Genomic DNA, 15,221 nt, shown 5'->3' on the forward strand with positions numbered 1-15,221 from the left:
CTCTCCTCCTAGTCAAAGTATGGGCCAAGATGGCATGAATGTAGCATATTGCTGGAGGGAGAGAAGTCGTCTTCGAGCGACTCGCGTCATAGGGAACCGTGCTCACTGTAAAGTCAATCCAACAGTAAGATGGCAAATAGTGGATGTGACGGTGAAGTTGTAGAAAATTCTCTGAAGTCATGAACTCCTCCGTGTAGAGGCCTAAAGCAGCTCCAAACTCGGGTACACTCATATGCTTGACACGTCCACCAAGTCTGAAAACAATAATACGAGCCTCGTCATATGTGTTCATCACGTGCTATAGGTGGAAAGTAGTTCAAAATTCCAATGTCAGCTCTGAATATGTAGGCTCGATGATTACAAAGAATTGATCCCATGGCGCGGTATCGAGATGGAATCGAACGAGGTGAGCAAGTTGGACCTGCTCCAAAACGGCCCAATCAATACATCGGCCCACTCCCAATGGTCGTACTCGTAGAAGCTGAAACAGGTCGTCCTGTAGGCCTGACGAGAACCGAAGTAGAGGGTGACGAGCTTCGGTCAAGGTGCTCGAGGAGGTTGCGCTAGGACCCTTCCGCTTTTTCGAAGCGGGAACTGCAGTCTTTTTACCTTGTGAGTTTGTCATTATGTACCTGCACGAAAGTAATCCAATAAATCAAGGTTGACGAATCAATGCGATAAGTAAATGAAGAAGAAACAAGCATCTAAGTTCAACTCAATCAAACAAATGAAATTAGGAGCACTAAATATATATAGATAATTAAATAATCAAGCAGACTATAATAGACATCCAAAAGACTATGACCGTAAGGCAACATATATGTAATACTACCAATGTTTAAAACTAATTTAAGAATAGAAAATATTAGCAACAATGAACTAAACTAAATTAGATTCAACAGATTAATAAGAAAAATAAATCAATAACCATCAAGCAGTGATAAAGTAAATAAGTAATAGTAAAAATAAGCCTAATAATAATACTAGTAATAATAATAATAATAATAATTGTAAATAAATAAATAAATAAAAATAAGAATAAAATAAAAAATGAAATCAAAACTAAGAAGTTCGAGAGGTAAAAAGGGAAAGACCGGTGGTTGGTGGTCAGGATGGTGGTCGGCAGTTCGGGTGGGTGCGTTGGGTGTGGTTTTCTGGAGGCGACGATGGGCGAGGGCCTGGTCTAGAGAGGGGGTAAGGGTTTGGGCTAGGGCGTGTGGGTTTGCACAGGAGGGGAAAAAGAAAAGGAAAGAATGGGAGGTGGAAGGGAAGAGGGGGTCGGCCGGTTGTGGGGGGCATGGTTTTGAGGTCTGCAGCGGCTAGGGTTTGGGGGAGGGAGATGAAGAAGAAGAAGGAGAAAACAAATGTAAGGTTGGGGGTTTTAAAGGGGCGTAGTCGTGTGAAACCCGTGTTAGGCCACACGACCGTGTGACACAGGCATGTGGCTCGCGCTCAGCCCGTGTTTATCGCGAAATTCGAATGTCTAATTGTCACACGGCCTAGGGACATGCCTGTGTGGTTAGGACGTGTGGCGGACACGGTCATGTCGCACGCCCATGTGTGATGTTCTTCGCTTCTCCCACACCCGTGTGGTACTTCACATGCCCGTGTGTTCGAACACACGGCTGTGTACCTTGCCTGTGTGGCTTCCTGACTTAATTAAAATTTGAAATTTAAGCTCTACTTTTCACGCGGCCTTGGACACGCCCGTGTGTCTGAACACACAGCCGTGTGCCTTGCCCGTGTGGCTTTCTGACTTAATTAAAAATTAAAATTTAAGCTCTAGTTTTCACACGGCCTTGGACACGCCCGTGTGTCCAGGCAGTATGCATCACACAGTCGTGTCGCACGGTCATGTGGATTGAATTTATGGCCGTGTGGCTTGATACATGGGGAATTGTTAGCCCTATTTCCACACGGCCAAGGACACGCCCGTGTGCCCAGGCCGTGTAGGTCACTGTACCTACACAAAAATACTAAAAATAGCTAAAATAAATGAGTTAGTGGTGTTAGTGCTTGGGTTCCCTCCCGAGAAGCGGTTATTTAGAGTCTAAGCTCGACTTACCTCTCATTCGCATGATTACGGTGGATTGAGGACTTGAAACTCCTCACTTCTGCTATCAGTTCTATTATCCTCATGAAGTTTAAGTCGAGTAATATTCACCTTGAAAGTGCCAAATTGAGAATGATTTACCTCGACTGTACCGTATGGGAAAACATTCAGTACCCTGAAGGGAGTCTCTCCATTTGTATTAATCTCTGTAGTAGCAATCCGGGGGTCCTTTTCATCTAACAATACTTTATCCCCAATTTTAAATTTTGTTGGTTCATCCCTACGCTTATCGTGGTGTCGTTTTGATTCATCGTGTGCTTTTGGTTTCTCCTTGACATTTGTTCGCCATTCGTCTAGTTCATCGATCTGAAGCCTTCGTTCTTTGTGAGTCACTCTGCTTTTGTGGCATGGATTAGAATGAGGCTCCATCACGTTCTTCCTAGGGGACTCTTACAAAGAAGTTTGAGTTGTAATATTATTTAAATTAACCAAATCATCTCGTTTACTAGATATTTTGGCAGGATCACGAGCTTGGAGAGTAATCGTGTCATCGCCTACACGAAGTATCAATTCACCTGTGCCAACATCTATGATAGTTCTAGCAGTTGCTAAAAAGGGTCGTCCTAAAATTAAAGGCTGATGCATGATATTCGTGACAGGTTTTAAATATTTATAATGAATCATTCTTAAAACTAACTATTATCACGATGAAGGCAAGTGTACTTATCGAACAGTAGTATAGCTTTAGCAAGACCGGATTGTCGAACCCAAAGAAACTAAAAGTACTAGTAATGACTGTCTTTTTATTATCTAGCCTAAAAATAATGGGGTTTGCTTTAACTAATTAACTAAACTAAGAATTCACAGAAAATAGAATTGGGGAATTGCTTTTGGAAAAATGATTGAATTAAGACAATACCTAAGGAAAAATTTACCTAGACTTCACTTGTTATTTGACTCTGAATCGGACGATTTATTCATTTGACTTGATCCATTTATTATCCCTCTCGAGACTAACAACGTCTAACCCTAGGTTGAAATCTCTTTCTAATTAACTCCTTAGGGTTGCATTAACTAGATCTATGGATCCCCTTATTAGGTTTCACCCTAATCCGACAAAATCTTGTCACCCTATCTCTAGGCGCGCAATCAACTCTGCTTAATTATGACAAATGTACTCTTAGACAGATAATAATAACTCTGTTTAAACATTTTATAAGGCGTGACCTTAATACTTGCCCCTAAATCAACCAAAGCATTGTTAACATTTAGACTACCAATTAAACAAGGAATCATAAAACTCCCTGGATCTTTCAACTTATTGGGTAGCTTATTTTGCATAAAAGCTGAGCAAACTGCGTTCAACTTCACATGCTATGCCTCATCCAACTTCTGCTTATTTGCTAAAAGCTCCTCTAAAAATTTAACTGCGTTTGGCATGTAATATCCCGAATTAGGGCCTAATCGGAATAGTGGTTTCGTAACCACAAATCCAAGATAGAAATAATTATTTTATAATTATTTTGATGATTATGATATGATTACATGATTGTGTGAAAATTTCGTGATAAAATTCTATGCCTAAAGTGCTTAAATTGAAAGTAGGGACTAAATCGAATAAGTTGCAAAACTTGCATTCTAGAAGTTTTTAGTATGAAATTGCTTTGAAATATTTATTAGGAGGTCTTAAATAGCAATTTTACCAATTTTAAGTTCATGGGCAAAATTAGGACATGGAAGGAATTTTTGAAAGTTTAGTGAGGAGGGGGCATTTTGGTCATTTTGATATTAAATGAAATAAAATGGGAAAAATAACACAAAATAGTCATCTTCCCCATTTAGTTGCTGCCGAAACTTCACTCTCACCATAGCTAGGGTTTCTTCAACTTTCAAGCTTCATAGTAAGTGATTCTAAGCCCCGTTTTTAATGATTTTTACGTTTTTGAGATCCCGGTAGCTCGATTAAGCTTATGCTAACAATAATTCAACTTAGGGTTCATATTTGGAAAAATACCCATAGGTGAAATTTGTGTATTTTGATGTTTTATGATAGAATATGGGGTTTTAAATTATGTTAGACAACTTGTGCTACTCGGTTTTGAGCGAAAACGAGTAAAACGGCTTAATCGGTAAAAATACCTAATAGTCATAAGTACATGTTAGAGTGAGAATTTGATGTTGCCATAGAAGAGAAAAGTGATCAGCATGTTGTAAAACATAAGAATAAGGAATAAAGTTTAATCCCGAGCCTAGGGGCAAAAAGTAAATATGCAAAAGTTTAGGGGCAAAATTGTAATTTTGCCAAAATTTGAGTTAAGGATTAATTTGATAATGTGAGTATTAAATGAGCTAAATATGTTATTTTAGATCAAGAAAGACGTGGAATCGACCTCAATCGAGGAAAAGAAAAGATTATGGACTAAATTGCAAAATCCTTGTATTTTGGTACCAAGGTAAGTTCATGTGTAAATAATGTAGCATAATTGTTATTTTTAAGTTATTTATATTAATTATGTGTTATGCTGAATTTCATTATGAAATGTATGCTTTGTGGTTAATTTCAAATAATATGTAAATTATGTGAGCTACTTGTTAAATATAATTGTTACCGAGTATTGATTTCGGAATTCTACGGAAGACGGCAAGGATAAGTGTTCGAGAAAAATCCCGTTTGAACCTTAGGAATAGATTAGGATACAAGTGACATGTCACTAGGATGGTTGAGCATCCGAACTCGTTGAGTTGAGTCCAAGTTCACTTATGGATGCGAATGTCCGAACTCGTTGAGTTGAGTCAGAGTTCGTGAGATGTAACTAGGCATCCGAACTCGTTGAGTTGAGTCCGAGTTCACTTAAGGATGCAAACGCCCGAGCTCGTTGAGTTGAGTCCGAGTTCGCTTATGGGCGGGTTACATGATTGCTTGATTGAATATGTGGCACTTATATGCAAATTATCCATGTATCCGAATTATATTCCGATGTGTTCAACGGGTAAAGTTCTACTCAATGGAGGAATATTCGAGATGTAAAGAGAAGTATTGGTGAGTGATGTGAAATGGTTATTTTGGACAGGTATGTATTTAACCCTCAGGTTGAGTATTGATACAACCACTATAAGGTAATAAGATGATGAAAAATGATCAGAAATGTGATATGTGTTTTAGTGATGTATGCTAATGTTGATTGGTATAACTGTTTGTTATGTTACTTATTATTTGCATATGAACTTACTAAGCATTTATGCTTACTCCCTCCTTCTTACTCATTGTAGTTTTGGACAAGCCAGCTCAGGAGTCGGGATAGGTCGAAGGCTCAGTCACACTATCCGGAAGACTTTTGGTAAATGGCTTGTAAATTTAAGTATGGCATGTATAGCAATATACCTATTTTGTGTAAATGATCTTATGGTATGGTTGTGGAATGGTTGAGGAAATGCTTGATAATGATAAATTATGAAAATGGTTAGTGTAGATTATGTTTGATGTTAAGGAAAACTATTAAGATACTTAGTGCATAAAAACTCATAAAAAGGATGAAATTTGCCATAAACAGAATACTGCAGCAACACTGACGCGAGTTTGAAAATTTACTAAAAATCATAGAATTGAATTTGGTGATGGACTACATATCAAATTGAAACTTATTATGTCTAGTTTCACATGAAACAAATGAAACAGGTAAAGTAATTATATGTTAGAAGATATTTGAATTTTAGTGAAACAGGGTCATAGTAGTTTTTGAATCCCCTGTTCCAACTTTAGAAATTCATCATAAATTATAAAGATATAGTTAGGTGGTATATTTTATATCCTCAGAATCCTTATTGAGTCTAGTTTTAGTAGAAACAAATCTCATAGTCATATGAATTTTGTACAGAGAGAAATGTGGTTTGTAGTAAACATAGGTCAGACCGGTCGAGTACTGAAACAGGGGTAACTTTAACTAATAAACTGTACTAATTGGCCCAACCAAAAATTCTAGAAAAAATTAGTAGATAGGTATATGAGTCTAGATTTATGGAAAATTTACGGATCTTGATTTCGAGATTCGTAACTCGAGATATGATTTTTTTGTGACTGTGACGCAAGTAGCTTAAAAGCTGTGAATGTAGAAACAATAATCCAAAGTTCTAAAAATGTTAAACTAAGCTTAGTAACACCTCATACTCGACTCCGGCGATGGTCTCGGGCGTGGGGGCATTACATTTAGTGGTATCAGAGCAGGTTTAGTCGGTTCTCGGACTATGTGTTGGATGTACGGATTTTGCTATACATGCCATATGTATAAATTATGATAGTGTGACGACTTCTGACCTTTTTTAAATGATTTTTTTATAGTAAATGTATCCCGATCCAGCTGTGGCAGATGAAGTAGAGAGTAATGCGCCAACTCCGGCTGAAAGAGCAGCACCGACTGAAAATCCACCTCCTACTGTTGGTCAGGGAGGAGGAGAAAGGGGTCGGGAAGCCTTTCTCCAAATGATGACTGCATGGTACACTGAGTTCGTTCGTACGAACTCGAATGTACAACCTCCCCCACCTCCCCCAATTCCTCAAACTGTACCCCCGATGCCTCAAGGTATGGATCTGATGAAATTTCATAAAACTCCAGTTGATAGAATTCGCAAGCAAGGGGCCGAAGAATTTAAAGCAAATATTGATGATGATGCCGAGAGAGCAGAGTTCTGGCTTGAAAATTCAATCCGGGTATTTGACGATTATCTTGTACACCTGAAGAATGTTTGAAATGCGCTATATCTTTGTTGAGGGATTCAGCTTATAATTGGTGGAAGACTTTGATTTCGGTGGTACCGAAAGAGAAAATAACTTGGGAATTCTTTGAAGAAGAGTTTCGGAAGAAATATATTAGTGAAAGATTTATTGATCAGAAGCGTAAAGAATTTCTTGAGCTGAAGCAAGGTAATATAACGGTTACAGAATATGAAAGAGAGTTTGTTCGATTAAGTAAGTATGCCAGAGAGTATGTTCCTACAGAGGCCAAGATGTGCCGACGATTTGAAGACGGGCTCAGCGAAGACATCAAGGTATTTGTTGGAATTCTTGAATTAAAAGAAATGGTAGTATTGGTTGATCGAGCTTGTAAGGCCGAAGAATTACTTAAAGAAAAGAAAAAGGTAGAGGCTGAGACTAGAAATTGGAAGAAAAGACCGATGAGCGGTTCATTTTCACAGCAACCTGGAAAGTCAAGGAATATGAATCCTCGTTCCCAAGCTTCAGCTGGGCAATCATATGGGAATTATAGGAAGCAAAATGTGGGTCCTAAATCCCAGACTACTTCGGCAGCCAGTGTAGGGAACTCGAGATTTGTTAAACCTGAGTTCCAGCGGTGTGGTAGAAATCATTTTGGTCCGTGTAGAGCAAATGAATGTTTTCGATGTGGTTCTCCGGATCATTTTATTAGAGACTGCCCAGAGAGAGCTGAAAAAGAAAAATTTCAGAATACAAAACAAGTGGGGCGGATTCGAGAGGAAGATATCCAAGAAAAGTTGGGAGCGAAGCAAGCAGTAAGAATGAAGCCAAGGATGCACCAGTTAGACCTGAAGGAAGGGCTCCGGCTAGAACTTATGCTATTAAAGCGCGTGAAGATGCTTCCTCACCTGATGTGATTACCGGTACATTTTCCCTCTATAATGTTAATGTTATTGCTTTGATTGATCCCAGTTCTACTCATTCATATGTGTGCATGAAATTTGTGTCTAGTATGAATATACCTGTTGAGAACACAGAATTTATAATTAGAGTGTCGAATCCGTTAGGTAAATGTGTGACTGTCGATAAAGTATGTAAGAAATGTCCTTTAATGATTCGGGATCATTACTTTCTGGCCGACTTGATGTTGTTGCCGTTTGATGAGTTTGATGTTATTTTGGGTATGGATTGGTTGACATTGCATGATGCTAAAATAAATTGCAAAGAAAAGATTATAGAATTAGAGTGTGGAAATGGTGAAACTCTGTGGGTTGAATCAGATAAATCAGAGGCATTGCCTAGTGTGGTTTCTTCAATGTCGGCTCAAAGATATCTGAGAAAGGGTTATGAAGCTTATTTGGCGTATGTAATTAATACAAAAGAAGTTGAAAAGAAAGTTAAATCAGTGCCGGTTGTGTGTGAATTTGCGGACGTATTTCTAGAAGAATTACCGGGTTTGCCTCCAGTCAGGGAAGTAGAATTTGGTATTGATTTGATACCGGGAACAGCTCCGATTTCAATTGCTCCATATAGAATGGCACCAGCAGAGTTGAAGGAATTAAAGTCGCAGTTGCAAGAGTTGACTGATAAAGATTTTGTGAGACCGAGTTTTTCACCTTGGGGTGCTCCCGTGTTATTTGTGAAAAAGAAGGATGGTTCTATGAGGTTGTGTGTTGATTATCGGCAGTTAAACAAGGTGACAATCAAAAACAAGTATCCGTTGCCAAGAATTGATGATTTGTTTGATCAGCTAAAAGGAGCGACATGGTTTTCAAAGATTGACTTGAGATCTGGGTATTACCAACTGCGGGTAAAAGAGTCGGATGTGCCTAAAACTGCTTTTAGAACAAGGTATGGTCATTATGAATTTTTAGTTATGCCATTCGGATTGACAAATGCTCCTGCTGTGTTTATGGATTTAATGAATCGCATATTTCGGCCATACTTGGACAAATTTGTTGTGGTGTTTATAGATGATATTTTAATTTATTCAAAGATGAGACAGAGCATGCTGAGCATTTGAGGATAGTATTGCAAACTTTGAGAAATAAGTAGTTGTATGCTAAGTTTAGTAAAAGTGAATTTTGGCTCCGGGAAGTTGGATTTTTGGGTCATATTGTTTCAGGTGATGGTGTACGGGTTGATCCTAGTAAAATTTCAGCCATTGTTGATTGGAAACCACCGAAAAATGTAACTGAAGTTAGAAGTTTCTTGGGGCTAGCTGGGTATTATCGACGGTTTGTAAATGGATTTTCTATAATTGCTGCTCCTATAACTAGATTACTCCGAAAGGATGTTAAATTTGAATGGACGGAAGAATGTCAACAGAGTTTTGAAGAATTGAAAAAGTTATTAACAGAGGCACCAGTGTTAGTACAGCCCAAATCAGGTAAAGAATTTGTGGTGTATAGTGATGCTTCTCTAAATGGTTTGGGGTGTGTGCTCATGCAAGAAGGAAAAGTGGTGGCATATGCTTCGAGGCAGTTAAAACCTCATGAGAGGAATTATCCTACTCATGATTTGGAATTGGCTGCGGCGGTGTTTGCTTTGAAAATTTGGCGACATTATTTGTATGGTGAAAAATGTCGGGTATATACCGACCACAAAGTCTTAAGTACTTGATGTCACAAAAAGACTTGAATTTGAGACAACGAAGATGGTTGGAGTTGTTGAAAGATTACGAGCTTGTTATTGATTATCATCCGGGAAAAACGAATGTGGTTGCTGATGCTTTGGGCAGAAAGTTGTTGTTTGCTTTGAGAGTTATGAACACTCAGTTGAAAGTTTCAGATGATGGTTCGATTCTAGCAGAGTTAAGAGCAAAACCAATGTTTTTGCAAGAGATTTCTGAAGCTCAGAAAGATGATCAAGATTTGCAAGCCAAGAGAAAACAGTGTGAAGTTGATACAGAGTCAGATTTCAAAATTGGTTCTGATGGGTGCTTAATGTTTAAAGATCGGATTTGTGTACCGAAGAATGAGGAATTGATTCAAAAGATCCTACAGGAAGCACATAGTGGTTATTTCTCGATTCATCCGGGTAGTACGAAAATGTATAATGACTTGAAGAAAATGTATTGGTGGAATGGAATGAAAAGAGATATATCAGAGTTTGTGTCCAAATGCTTAATTTGTCAACAGGTGAAAGCTGAACACCAAGTGCCTTCGGGATTACTTCAGCCTATTATGGTTCCTGAATGGAAATGGGATCGGATTACTATGGATTTTGTTTCAGGATTACCATTGACTCCAGGAAAGAAAGATGCCATCTGGGCAATAGTTGACAGATTAACTAAGTCGGCTCATTTTATCCCGGTACGTACGGATTATTTTCTTAACAAGTTCGCTGAACTATATATTAGAGAAATTGTTAGATTACACGGAACACCATTGTCGATTATTTCAGATAGAGATCCAAGGTTTACCTCGCGGTTTTGGCAAAAGTTGCAAGACGCGTTAGGTACAAAGTTAAATTTCAGTACTACTTTTCATCCACAAACTGATGGACAATCAGAGAGAGTAATTCAGATTCTTGAAGACATGCTCAGATGTTGTGTATTGGAATTTCAAGGAAGTTGGGAAAGATATTTGCCATTGGTAGAATTTGCTTACAACAATAGTTATCAGATGAGCTTGAAAATAGCACCTTATGAAGCATTGTATGGTCGTAAGTGTCGAACGCCTTTGTATTGGACTGAACTCAAGGAAAATCAGATTTATGGAGTTGATCTAATAAAAGAAACTGAAGAAAAAGTGAAGGTAATTCGAGATTGTTTGAAAGCTTCTTCAGATAGACAGAAATCTTATGCAGATTTAAAACAAAAGGACATTGAATTTCAAGTTGGTGATAAAGTATTTTTAAAGGTGTCTCCGTGGAAGAAAGTCCTTAGATTTGGACGGAAGGGCAAATTAAGTCCGCGTTTTATTGGGCCGTATGAAGTAATTGAAAAAGTTGGACCGGTAGGATATCGGTTAGCATTACCACCTGAATTAGAGAAGATTCATGATGTGTTCCACGTATCTATGTTACGTCGGTATCGTTCGGATCCTTCACATGTAGTTTCACCGACAGAAATTGAACTACAACCAGATACGACCTACGAAGAAGAACCGATTAAGATTTTAGCTCGAGAGGTCAAACAACTAAAGAATAAAAATGTTGCACTTGTGAAGGTGTTGTGGCAAAGGCATGGAGTAGAAGAAGCTACATGGGAATCCGAAGAAACAATGAGAAATCAATACCCACATCTATTTACAGGTAAGATTTTCGAGGACGAAAATCCTTAAAGGGGGGAGAGTTGTAATATCCCGAATTAGGGCCTAATCAGAATAGTGGTTTCGTAACCACAAATCCGAGATAGAAATAATTATTTTATAATTATTTTGATGAATATGATATGATTTCATGATTGTGTGAAAATTTCGTGATGAAATTCTATGCCTAAAGTGCTTAAATTGAAAGTAGGGACTAAATCGAATAAGTTGCAAAACTTGCATTCTAGAAGTTTTTAGTATGAAATTGCTTTGAAATATTTATTAGGAGGTCTTAAATAGCAATTTTACCAATTTTAAGTTCATGGGCAAAATTAGGACATGGAAGGAATTTTGAAAGTTTAGTGAGGAGAGGGCATTTTGGTCATTTTGATATTAAATGAAATAAAATGGAAAAATAACACAAAATAGTCATCTTCCCCATTTAGTTGCTGCCGAAACTTAACTCTCACCATAGCTAGGGTTTCTTCAACTTTCAAGCTTCATAGTAAGTGATTCTAAGCCCCGTTTTTAATGATTTTTACGTTTTTGAGATCCCGGTAGCTCGATTAAGCTTATGCTAACAATAATTCAACTTAGGGTTCATATTTGGAAAAATACCCATAGGTGAAATTTGTGTATTTTGATGTTTTATGATAGAATATGGGGTTTTAAATTATGTTAGACAACTTGTGCTACTCGGTTTTGAGCGAAAACGAGTAAAAGGGCTTAATCGGTAAAAATACCTAATAGTCATAAGTACATGTTAGAGTGAGAATTTGATGTTGCCATAGAAGAGCAAAGTGATCAGCATGTTGTAAAACATAAGAATAAGGAATAAAGTTTAATCCCGAGCCTAGGGGCAAAAAAGTAAATATGCAAAAGTTTAGGGGCAAAATTGTAATTTTGCCAAATTTGAGTTAAGGATTAATTTGATAATTTGAGTATTAAATGAGCTAAATGTGTTATTTTAGATCAAGAAAGATGTGGAATCGACCTCAATCGAGGAAAAGAAAAGATTGCGGTCTAAATTGCAAAATCCTTGTATTTTGGTACCAAGGTAAGTTCATGTGTAAATAATGTAGCATAATTGTTATTTTTAAGTTATTGATATTAATTATGTGTTATGCTGAATTTCATTATGAAATGTATGCCTTGTGGTTAATTTCAAATAATATGTAAATTATGTGAGCTACTTGTTAAATATAATTGTTACCGAGTATTGATTTCGGCATTCTACGGAAGACGGCAAGGATAAGTGTTCGAGAAAAATCCCGTTTGAACCTTAGGAATAGATTAGGATACAAGTGACATGTCACTAGGATGGTTGAGCATCCGAACTCGTTGAGTTGAGTCCGAGTTCACTTATGGATGCGAATGTCCGAACTCGTTGAGTTGAGTCAGAGTTCGTGAGATGTAACTAGGCATCCGAACTCGTTGAGTTGAGTCCGAGTTCACTTATGGATGCAAACGCCCGAGCTCGTTGAGTTGAGTCCGAGTTCGCTTATGGGCGGGTTACATGATTGCTTGATTGAATATGTGGCACTTATATGCAAATTATCCATGTATCCGAATTATATTCTGATGTGTTCAACGGGTAAAGTTCTACTCAATGGAGGAATATTTGAGATGTAAAGAGAAGTATTGGTGAGTGATGTGAAATGGTTATTTTGGAAAGGTATGTATTTAACCCTCAGGTTGAGTATTGATACAACCACTATAAGGTAATAAGATGATGAAAAATAATCAGAAATGTGATATGTGTTTTAGTGATGTATGCTAATGTTGATTGGTATAACTGTTTGTTATGTTACTTATTATTTGCATATGAACTTACTATGCATTTATGCTTACTCCCTCCTTACTCATTGTAGTTTTGGACAAGCCAGCTCAGGAGTCGGGATAGGTCGAAGGCTCAGTCACACTATCCGGAAGACTTTTGGTAAATGGCTTGTAAATTTAAGTATGGCATGTATAGCAATATACCTATTTTGTGTAAATGATCTTATGGTATGGTTGTGGAATGGTTGAGGAAATGCTTGATAATGATAAATTATGAAAATGGTTAGTGTAGATTATGTTTGATGTTAAGGAAAACTATTAAGATACTTAGTGCATAAAAACTCATAAAAATGATGAAATTTGCCATAAACAGAATACTGCAGCAACACTAACACGAGTTTGAAAATTTACTAAAAATCATAGAAATTGAATTTGGTGATGGACTACATATCAAATTGAATCTTATTATGTCTAGTTTTACATGAAACAAATTAAATAGGTAAAGGAATTATATGTTAGAAGATATTTGGATTTTAGTGAAACAGGGTCATAGCAGTTTTTGAATCCCCTGTTCCAACTTTAGAAATTCATCATAAATTATAAAGATATAATTAGGTGGTATATTTTATATCCTCAGAATCCTTATTGAGTCTTGTTTTAGTATAAATAAATCTCATAGTCATATGAATTTTTTACAGAGAGATATGTGGTTCGTGGTAAACAGAGGTCAGATCGGTTGAGTACTAAAATAGGGGTAACTTTAACTAATAAAATGTACTAATTGGCCCAACCAAAAATTCTAGAAAAAAATTAGTAGATAGGTATATGAGTCTAGATTCAGGAAAAATTTACGGATCTTGATTTTGAGATTCGTAACTCGAGATATGATTTTTCTTGTGACTGTGATGCAAGTAGCTTAAAAGCTGTGAATGTAGAAACAATAATCCAAAGTTCTAAAAATGTTAAACTAAGCTTAGTAACACCTCATACTCGACTCCGGCGATGGTCTCGGGCGTGGGGCATTACATGGCATCTGCTAAAGAGTTTTAATAAATGGTAAGTTAATATGTAATTTCTTTAATAATTTAAGGAATTTACCAAATTGTTCGTCCGTGTGGTCTTTCCTTGTCGCATTGAGGTATGGCACACGACGTTTATATTCTCTACTTACCGGTTTTTGCTCACTGTGGTCTATCTTATCCTTACCTTTACTTACAACAATTCCTTCCCTTAGTTCTGGTTTAGGTTCAACTAACCCTTCTTCATCTCGCACAGTAATCACATTAAGTTGCTCCATTGGGTTAGTTTCAGTATTACTCGGCAAGCTACCTTGTGGTCGTTCGAAAATCAACTTAGCAAGATGTCTTATTTGAGTTTCGAGTCCTTGAATCGACCCTTTTTTTATTTTTAAGAGCTGTCTCGATATTCTAAAAATGAGTTTATGACACCGAGATGAATTTTGTTAGCATCTCCTCAAGGTTTGGCTTCTTTTCCTGATGGTAAGGTGGTTGTTGAAAACCTAGGGGATGTTGTGGCCTTTGATTTCCTTGACCACCCCATGAGAAATTGGAATGGTTCCTCCAACCTGCATTATAAGTGTTACTATACGGGTTATTTTAAGGTCTAGAATTATTATTACCCATATAGTAGACTTGTTCCTCCTCGGTGGTAGGGTTGAAGGATTGAAATTCTGTGTTATGTACTCCTCCTCCATTTAAATCACACCTCATCACTGGATGTACCTGAGTAGAACCATACAAACCATCAATCTTCTTATTTAAAAGTTCTATCGGTTAGATAGCATAGTAACCGCATCGAGGTTGAAAACACCAGCTGCTTTCATAAGCTTTGTTCTCATAACTTGCCACTAATAATTATTCAGTGATATCTCTTCAATAAATTCGTAAGCCACTTCAGGTGTTTTATTATTTAACGTTCCACCGGTGGCTGCGTCAATAAGTTGCCTTGTTGAGGGGTTCACATCGTTGTAAAAAGTTTGAACCTGCAACCAGAGAGGTAACCCATGGTGAGGGCACCTTCTCAATAGGTCCTTGTATCTCTCCCATGCATCATAAAGAGTTTCTAAATCCATCTGCACAAAAGAAGAGATATCATTCCTTAATTTAGGCATTTTAGCCGGCAAAAAATATTTAAGTAAAAATTTTTCGGTCATTTGTTCCCAAGTAGTGATTGACCCTCATGGTAACGAGTTTAACCACTGTTTAGCTTTGTTCCTCAATGAGAATGGGAACAACCGAAGGCAAATGACATCGTCAAAAACGCCATTGATCTTAAAAGTGTTGCAGAATTCCAAAAAATTTGCTAAATGAGTGTTTGGATCCTCGTCCTGCAAACCATCAAACTGAACAAATTGTTGTATCATTTGAATCGTGTTAGGTTTCAGTTCAAAATTATTTGCAGCAACAAC

At 37.4% G+C, this 15,221-nt stretch overlaps 1 non-coding gene across 1 annotated transcript; it reads left to right on the forward strand.

Annotated features, from left to right (window-relative positions):
* Positions 1-14,811: 14,811 nt before the first annotated feature.
* On the forward strand, positions 14,812-14,918 carry LOC121225306 (small nucleolar RNA R71). Its single transcript, XR_005923173.1, has one exon. It is a non-coding gene; the product is annotated as a small nucleolar RNA R71 (small nucleolar RNA).
* Positions 14,919-15,221: the final 303 nt, after the last annotated feature.

Source organism: Gossypium hirsutum, chromosome A03 (assembly GCF_007990345.1).
Source record: "Gossypium hirsutum isolate 1008001.06 chromosome A03, Gossypium_hirsutum_v2.1, whole genome shotgun sequence".
NCBI classification, from domain to species: domain Eukaryota; kingdom Viridiplantae; phylum Streptophyta; class Magnoliopsida; order Malvales; family Malvaceae; genus Gossypium; species Gossypium hirsutum.